At 41.1% G+C, this 9,653-nt stretch overlaps 1 long non-coding RNA gene across 2 annotated transcripts in view; it reads left to right on the forward strand.

The window, feature by feature from the left end:
- LOC140716681 (uncharacterized) overlaps nt 1-2,457 on the forward strand; it is a 157,547-nt gene extending 155,090 nt beyond the window's left edge. For both annotated transcript variants that reach the window (XR_012096347.1, XR_012096346.1), the window contains exon 3: nt 1,967-2,457. This is a non-coding gene — a long non-coding RNA (uncharacterized lncRNA). The remainder of the gene's footprint in view (nt 1-1,966) is intronic.
- Nucleotides 2,458-9,653: the final 7,196 nt, after the last annotated feature.

Consider the following 9,653-nt stretch of genomic DNA (forward strand, 5'->3'; position numbering starts at 1 on the left):
AAAAAGGCCTGCTTGCATTCACTCTATCTATACCCCTTATAATTTTGTACCTCTGTAAGATCTCTCCTTACTTTCTTGCACTGCAGGCAATTCAATTCTAACCTTCCCCTGTAACTCTGGTTCTCAAGACCCAGCAGCATCCTTTTAATTTTTTCTGCACTCTTTCAAGCTTGTTGATATTTTTCTTGAAGTAGTTGACCAGAACAGCACACAATGTTTCAAATTCTGTCTCACCACAACATCTTGTATAACTTAAACATAAAATCCCAACTCCTGTATGCAATGCCTGGCTTTATGAATGTCAATGTGCCAAAAGCTTTCTTTACAACCCTTTTGAACTGTGATGCTATTTTCAATGAGTTATGGATCTCCAGTCCCAGGTCCCTTTGTTGTACAGGACACCACAGTGTAAGTCTTACCCTGGCTTGTCTTCCCAAAGTGCAACATCTCATAATTGTTTGCATTAAATTCCATCTGCCAATTTTTCACCCCATTTCTCCAGCTAATCCAGATAATGCTGCAAGCTTTGAGCCTTCCTCGCTGTCCACAATGCCCGCAAACTTCATAGCATCTGCAAATTTGCTGATTCTGTTTACCACATGATCACCTAAATCGCTAGTACAAGTGATAAAGAAAAGTGGACCAGGCACCAATCCCTGTGGAACAACACTTTTGGTTGTCTGTATCTCTATTATGTATATTAAATCCCATGAGTTATTATAGTTATTGCAGACTTGCAGTGTTAGAGGTACCAGGTGAAATGTAACACACTGTTTTTGTCATTATCATGGATTATTCTGAACCTGTAAGTGCTTGTGGAATGAACTATTTTACTCAGCTGCTTTATTCCAAATCAAAACAAGTGATTAATTTTCAAACCCTACTACAGTACCTTCACAATATCTGCCAATATTATGTGAGTTGGCATGAAATCTTTCAAAACCTCCCTTTGGTTTTGCTAAAATTGGATCTCAATTAGTGTTTCAGAAAATACACTCAGTGGCCACTTTATTAGGTCACCTGCTGTTATAACCTATCCACTTTCAAGATTCAGCGTGTTGTGTGTTCAGAAATGCTCTTAAGACCATAAGACCATAAGATATTGGAGCAGAATTAGGCCATTCGGCCCATCAGCTGTACTCCACCATTTCATCATGGCTGATCCATTTCCCTCTCAAACCCATTCTCCTACCTTCTTCCTGTAACCTTTCATGCCCTAACTAATCAAGAACCCATCAGCCTCTGCCTTAACAATACTGAATGACCTGCCCTCTACAGTTGCTTGTGGCAATAAATTCCACAGGTTCACCACCCTCTAGCAAAAGAAATTCCTCCTCATCTCTGTTATAAAATGACATCCCTATATTCTGAAGCTGTACCCTTTGGCCCTAGACTCCTCCATCACAGGAAACATCCTCTCCATGTCCACTCTAACTAGGCCTTTCAACATTCAATAGATTTCAAATGAGATCCTCCTTCATTCTTCTAAATTCCAGCTAGAAAAAGCCCAGATCATCAATCACTCTTCATACGATAAGCTTTTCATTCCCAAAATCATTTGCTTGAACTTCCTCTGAATCCTCTCCAATATTACCACATTCTTTCTTAAGTAAGGGACCCAAAACTGTTGACAATACTCCAGGTGAGGCCTCACCAGTGCCTTATAAAGCCTCAGCATTACATCCTTGCTTTTATATTCCAGTCATCTGGAAATGAATGCTAATATTGCATTTCCCTTCCTCAGCACCGACTCAACCTGCAAATTAACCTTTAGGGAATTCTGCACAAGGACTCCCAAGGCCCTTTCCACTTCAGAGTTTTGAATTTTGAATTTCTGCCACATGACTGGCTGATTAGATATTTGCATTAATAAACTCAGGATGATGGTGCCTAATGGTGACTCCTTTGCTTGCATCTTCGGAAACAGCTCTATTTCTATCTTTAATATATTTTTCTTCTTTTTCAGGGCTCTTTTGAAGACCCTGACCTAGAGCTACATGCTGACTTTGGCTCTTTGCAAGAACGGGACCCACTTTCAGGGCCTCACAACCAGCCATTTTATGATATGCCAAGTAGGTGACCTGAAAGACAAGCGCACCTTCAGGGTGTTGGATTTTCGTGGCTCTGGAGGCGGGCCGATTCAAGGTTGGTGCCACCGCAGAAAACTGAGGTGTTGTGGGAGTACACGGAAGATGGAAAGCAGCGAGCTGGCTGCTGGCTGCGTGCCCAGAGACCCGAGATCTTTGGGCACAGAACTTGGAAAAAGCGATGCAACAGATTTTTACCACCATAAGTTGATGAGTTGTTTTGTTATGTCTCCCCTCTCGCTGTGAAATGGGGACACCTCTTCTTCCCTTATTAGGGAGAGAGAGAGAGAGAGAGAGAGAGAGAGCCTGTGGTATGTCGAATTACCAGTGAATGAGTAGTCTTTGGGGTACTGCAAGTCTATGTCTTTGCTGCATGCTTGAGTGCTCAGTGGGGGGGGTGGGGGTTTGTTGCTTTGCACGCTTGAGTGCTTGGTGGGGGGTGCCGATGCTTTTTTGCTGGTGGGGGGGAGTTGTTCGTTGCCTTGCTGCTGATTGTGCGTTGGAGGTGGAGCTGAGGGGGGCTTCAGGGTTCTAACATTTAACTGTCATTCATTCTTTGGGGCACTCCTCTGTTTTCATGGATGGTTGTGAAGAAGAAGAATTTCAGGATGTATACATTTCTCTGACATTAAATTGAACCTATTGAGGTGTACAGGTGTACCTAATAAAGTGGCCACTGAGTGTTTGTCCTGATCTTGGGGAAACAAATAACTCTGTTCTTTCTCAAGAAAGCAAGACCATTGCCTTAGCCTTTAAAACTAAAACAAAAATGCATCGAATTTTTAATTTCGAATATGTTGATCTTAGTGACAGTAAACCTTAAAGAGTGTCCAGCTTGTCTCATTTTATTACACTAAGTTTATTTCATATAATTAAGATAACAGTAATGTCTAGTAAATACACAGCAGAGTAACTGTAAACAAAATAAACACAAGGTTTTGGCTTCAGTCTTTTAATTTTTATCATCTTACTGGCTGCTCAACAGCTATGTTATGTTAGTTTATGTTCAAAGTATGTTTCTTAGTTTCCTTATTGAGTCTTCATCTCCAATATCTGTGTGAATACATCACAGGAGAAGACAAGAGCACAAAGGTATTGCAGCAAAAACAGACCACTCTGGCCTTCTCCCCACTTAGTATGATCATGGCTGATCTCCACGAGCCTCAGCTCCACTTCCAAGCCAATTCCATGATGTTCTGGAGGTTTATCTACCGTCACCTTAAATACTTCTAAAGATCCATCCCCTCTATCTTCTGGAGCAGAGAATTCAGAGATTCAGCAACCTCTCTGAAAATAAATTTTAACACACCTCTGTTTTAAATGCCAGCCCCTGATGTTGTAACTACGTTCTCTCATTTGAGACTCTCCCATGAATACCAACATTTGAATTTCTATCCAGTGATAACCCTTCAGGATCTTATCTGTCTCAATAAGGTTGCCCTCATTCTTCTAAACTCCAAAGAGTACAGAACTAAATATTTAGCCTTCCGTCATGGGGACTTAAACTGGTGAATTGTCTTTGAAATGCAAGTTCTGGACTCATTAGAATACTCCATAAAACCATAAGACATAAGAGCAAAATTAGGCCTTTTAGCCCATGAAGTCTGCTCTGCCATTCCATCATGGCTGATCTCAGATCGCACTCACTCCATACACCTGCCTTTTCACCATATCCTTTGATGCCCTGACTGATCAGGAAACTATCAGCTTCTGCCTTAAAAATGCCCATGGACTTGGCCTCCACTGCAATCTGTGGCAGAGCATTCCACAAATTCACTACTCTCTGGCTAAAAAAAAATTGCATCTTACCTCTGTTCTAAAGGGTCGCCACTCAATTTTGAGGCTGTGCCTTCTACAAAAGTTCTGGATACCCCCACCATAGGAAACATCCTCTCCACATCCACCCTATCTAGTCCTTTCAACATTTGGCAGATTTCAATGAGATCCCCCCCTATATTCTTCTAAATTCTAGTGAGTACAGGCCCAAAGCTGCGAAACGCTCCCCATATGTTAACCCCTTGTTTACCACAGACCTTCGGGGAGTCTTGCACAATTACTCCTAAGTGCCTCTGCACCTCTGATGTTTGAACCTTCTCCTATACCTCCTTCCTGTAGCGCCAAAGAATTATTTATTTATTTATTTAAAGAGATACAGTGTGAAACTCTAGGATACAACAGATACTTTTGGCTCAACCAGCCACACTACCCAGCAACCCACCTATTTAACCCTTGTCTAATCACAGGACAATTTACAATGACCAATTAACCTACTAACTGATACGTCTTCGAAGTGTGGGAGAAAACCCATGCACCCACAGGAAGGATGTATAAACTTTTTACAGACAGTGTCGGAGGTCCGAACTGTAATAGCATTATTCTAACCCACTACATTACTGTGGCACCCTTCTTAAACCAATTTGTTCAGACTCTCCTTGGTGGTGAAAACTTTTAGCAGTAGAGACATATGGCTTGGTCTGTAATGTGTTATTGAGTTACCTACTGAACTGAAACTCCTACAGAATATTTTAGCTTTCACTCTAAATTGTCTCAATCTCACTCATGCAATCTATAAAGCGATTTGAATCTATGAAAGGCTGACTTTGCCTTCACAATTACCATCCATTTTCACCTCTTTAAAGAAGTATGCTGCAGTTCACAAGACATGTAATTTGGTAGATTGATAGCAGAATGATATATTTATAATTTCCCCATTGATGATACAGGTAAAGGGATGAACTTCCATATAATATGATAGAAAGAATGAGATTTACAGGAAGATGTTATTTCCTGCCTGGCTTTGCACCTCCAACAGTGCTCTGAGATCAGCTGCAGGGTCATCAGCTGGGGTCACCGCTCCCTTGGCCCTGGTACATCGCCTGGTGGCAGGGCAGTGACAGGGACATCTTCCTGCCATCCCCTGCAGCTTCCAATAAGGTCAGTCAATCCCCAAATTTCTGTCCTTTCTCCTCAGCCACAGCCAATAGCTGCCCCTTTAGGTTTACATATTTTCTGTAGCTTAGGGTCAGGTCCTTTGGATGACCGAATCCACACTGGCTGTGAAATACGCACTTACGCTTTTCCTATACTAATCCTATTTTATTCTCCCTACGTTCTTATCAACTCCTTCCCACCCCACCCACAGATTCTTCCACTCACCTACACTGAGGGTAATTTACAGTGGCCAATTAACCTGCCGACCTGTATGTGTTTGGCATGTGGGAGGGTACTGCAGTATTCTGAGGAAACCCATGTAGTCACAGGGAGAATGTGCAAACTCCGCGCAGGCAGCACTGGAGGTCAGAACTGAACTATGGTCACTGGAGCAGTGTGTACTAGCTGTGACACTGCAGCAAGCAATGTATGAATTCAGAATCAGAATCAGGTTTAATATCATTGGCATATGTCATGGAATTTGTTGTTTTGTGGCAGCAGTACATTGGAATCCATAATAATAATAATAACAACAACAACAACAATAATAATAATAATCATCATCATTATCATCATTGTCATCATTATCATATGTTACAATAAGAAATATATATATATATACAATAAATCTGGTATGTAGGGCAAAGGAGAGCACATAAAACCAGTGAGTTAGTGTTCATGGGTCCATTGCTCATTCAGAAATCTGATGGCTGACGGGGAGAAACTGTTCCTGAAATCTTGAGCATGGTGAGCAGTTCTGGGCTCCTTATCTAACAAAGGATTTTCTGGCAGTAGAGAGGGTCCAGAGGAGGTTCATGAGAAATATCCTGGGAATGAAAAGAGTTAACGTAGGAGGAGCATTTGATGGCTCTGGGTCTGTAGTTGCTGGAATTTTGAAGAATGAAACTTACAAAATGTTGAAACTAATCAAATATAGAGCTGTAGAGAGGATGTATAGAGGATGTTTGCTATAGTGGGTGAGTCTAGGACCAGTGGAAGCAGCCTGAGAACACAAGGACATTCCTTTAGAACAGAGATGAGGAAGAATTTCTTTAGTCAGAAGGTGGTAAATCTGTGGAGTTCATTGACACAGATGGCTGTGGAGGCCAAGTTATTGGGTATACTTTAAGTGGAGGTTGATAGGTTCTTGATTAGTAAGGGCATCAAGTGTTAAGGGGAGACACCAGGAGAAGGATAAAAAAATCATCCATGATTGAATGGCGGAGCAAACACGATGGGCAAAATGGCCAGATTCTGCTCCTATGTCTTATGTCTTATGTTAAGCTCCCAAGAACTTCCTGTCGATCCCATATAGGCCTTATCAGTGATCTTGGAGCTCTCAGAAATAGAGAGGAAGCACTGAGAGACTTTCACTAGTTAGAACTCTCAGTAGCCTTGGACTTCTTCAAATACTGTATATCTCTAAAACATGTACACTCTACCATCAGAAATCCAAAAGCATTAGAAGTATGGAAATTCATCATCTAATTTACCCAATGATGGTGCATCATTCTGAGTTGAAAATACTGGATATTAATGGGTCAGTGACAGAGAACTTCCCAAGATCATCACAGGGACAGAAGGAGTTCAATAAGGCAACTTGCCAACACCCTTATAAGAGTGATTGAATATTATTCTTGCCAGCAATGCCTGAGTAAATAATAATTTAAAAATGAACCATTTTCCTCATTCCAATGTCATCCTCATTATTGATGTTAGTAAAGCCCTTGTTGGATAAGAGTATAGTCATTCAGAAGCTGCCAATGGAAAATATTAAGATTGCTGACAGGAGTCAATGATTTCAAAAGGAGTGAGAAACAAACTGTGGGTGACACTCTGAAATGGAGATGCAAGAGACTGCAGATGTTGGAATCTGGAGTCAAAAGCAAGCTGTTGGAGGAATTCAACAGGCCAGGCAGCATCTGTGGAGGGAAACGGACAGTCAATATTTTGGGTTGAGACCATTCATCTGGACTGATCTGCATTTGTAGTCTCCTGAGTCTCCATTTCAGAGAGAGTGTCACCAAAGAAAGGTCCTGGAACAATGGACAGAGAAACTACTATTGAGTCAAAGCATGTACTAATTAGAGAAAAAAAATCAAAATCAACAATAAACCTTTGCTGCAAAAATTTCCATGATACTTTCTGAAACAAGAGACTACTTTAAAATTCAAAGATAAGCACCCAAGGAGTTAATCTTTAGTGTTTTTGTTTCCTTTGACAAGAATGCAAACAGCAAGAATATCAATAATGTCTTTTCTATCTATGTTGACTTTGTCATAAAAGGTTTGACAAATTGAGGCAGTGCCAGAGACTAGGTCAACTCTGGGAAACACAGATAACACTGGGAAGGTAGACATTGGGACAGAGGGAATAAAGGGATGCCTATTTGATGAGGGTAGGGAATTAACTGCTAGATTTATGCTGAAGAATAGTATTTTTGACAAATTAGGGGATTGGGATTTATTGATGAATATGAGGTGTTGATGTTGAAAACAAATACAGTAATTTAAAGATTCCTTCAGAATAAGCTATTATCAGGTCCTCAAGGATGAGAAGATACTAAGAATGAAATGTTGTAACAGAAAACCCAGACCTTCTTGGACTTCTGCTTCTCCACTAGGAAATAATTACCAACAAAATGTTCATACGTTGCATTGTGTATTCTTTGGATTGGAAATTATATATCCTTCATCTCTATATTTGCCAGCTTTCTGGAAACAAAGGACCAACATGAAAGTGAGAAAATGCGATCTTATTATTCACCCACTGCTTTTGTTAACATTTCCACTGTTAACATATTTGGACTACCACTACTGTTGGAACAAAAGCGTCAGAGCAGGTGGAAGTATAAGATTGTGTTACTTTCATTTTAAGGAGAGATTTTTGATTGTGCTGGTAGCATATTAAGTAAGCTACATTCATAGAATCACAAGTTCACAGAAAAATAGAATCTCATACCACAGAGAATTCAGCACCATGCAATTTCTTCTCCTCAAGTTCTGAAGTGTTAATTCTAGCACATTGAAAAGATGTGCATTACACTGAGTGGGTAAATGACTCAATACGGTGAACCACAAACTCGCTGGATTTTCTCCTCTCCATGTTACTAATCTCTCACAATTGGCTGATGATAAACCTCACACTGCATGTCTTGCCAATAATGTGGGATGAAGGTGTAGTTCACCACTTTCTTGTCAGACAACGCAGGCAATGATACTGGATTGGACACACTCACTCAATGCACTACTGAGAGAGGGAGGCTTCTGCTCTCAGAATAGGTTTGCAGCCAGATACTCAGTGAAGAAAGATACACGTTTTCACTATATGGCCATGTGTCTCAGAGACATGATCAATATCATCCCTCCGCATAAAATATCCACACGAGATATTTTACATCTGCTTTAGTGAGCACATTAGTAAGACTCAGGTCCAGCGTAATGTCAAAAAGTCACACAGCATGGAAACAGGTCCTTTGGTCCACAAAGTCTGGTCTGATCATCTACCACTAATTCGACACTAATCCCATGTTTCTATTCTCTCTACATTCCCATTAACCCCCTCATACTCCACCATTCACCTACACACTATGGACAATTAACTGTGGCCAAGTAAGCTAGCAACCCGCACTCATTTGGAATATGGGAGGGAAGCAGAGCATCTGGAGGAAATCCATGCAATCACAAAGATCATCCAAACTCCACACAGTCAGCAGACGAGGTTGGGGTTGAACCCAGTTTCACCGGAGCTGTGAGATAGTAGTTTTACTGATGCTGTCCTCATGTAGGTCAGAGACTGAAGTGATCCAGGTCAAGAGGGGAATACAAAATAGACAGATGCTTGGAAATACTCAGCAGATCAATCTGCATCTGTGGAAAGTGCAGCAGAGTTAATGATCATGGTCTGGATCCATCATCTTCAGATACCTTGACTGAGTAACATTACAAGGCCCAAACTTTGCAGATTATAAAAGCCAGTTGTTATTTAATCACATTGCAACAAGAATGACTGATGATTTCTAGCACTTGTGAATGGTTATGATTGCACCAAAGTCAAGACCATAGACCATAAGACATAGAAGCAGAATTAGGCCACTTAGTCCAACGAAATCAGTCAAGATAACATATATGTCCTGCCACACATTGTAGAAGGCCATTAAACCTCAATGATACTGTATCAGCTCACAGAGGAATCCTAACCTGCCACTTATTTCCCCTATGACATTTTTTTTTATTGAGATACAACGTGGATTAAGCCTGTCCGGATCTTTGAGTCGCACCGTCCAGCCGTCCAGCAACCTTATTATTTAACCCTAGCTTAATGACGGGACAATTTACAATACTCATCAGCTCCCTCCAGATTCTCCCACTGTGGGGGGCTTGACAGTGGTGAATTAATGTGTCTTTTGGATGTGTGAGGAAACTCACATGGTAAGAGAGAGAGCATGCAACCACCTCACAGGCGACATTAAATTGAACCTAGGCCATTATAGCAGTGAGGCAGTCATTCTACAATCTGTGCCTCTGTGCCACTAACAAAGATAAGAAGCCAGACTGGAGCACAAACATAAACCTGGAAGGTTGAGAGTGTTCAGCAGGTCAGGCAGCATCTATGGAGGGAGCAACAGTCAACATT

The sequence above is a fragment of the Hemitrygon akajei genome, chromosome 26 (genome assembly GCF_048418815.1).
Source record: "Hemitrygon akajei chromosome 26, sHemAka1.3, whole genome shotgun sequence".
Lineage (NCBI taxonomy): Eukaryota > Metazoa > Chordata > Chondrichthyes > Myliobatiformes > Dasyatidae > Hemitrygon > Hemitrygon akajei.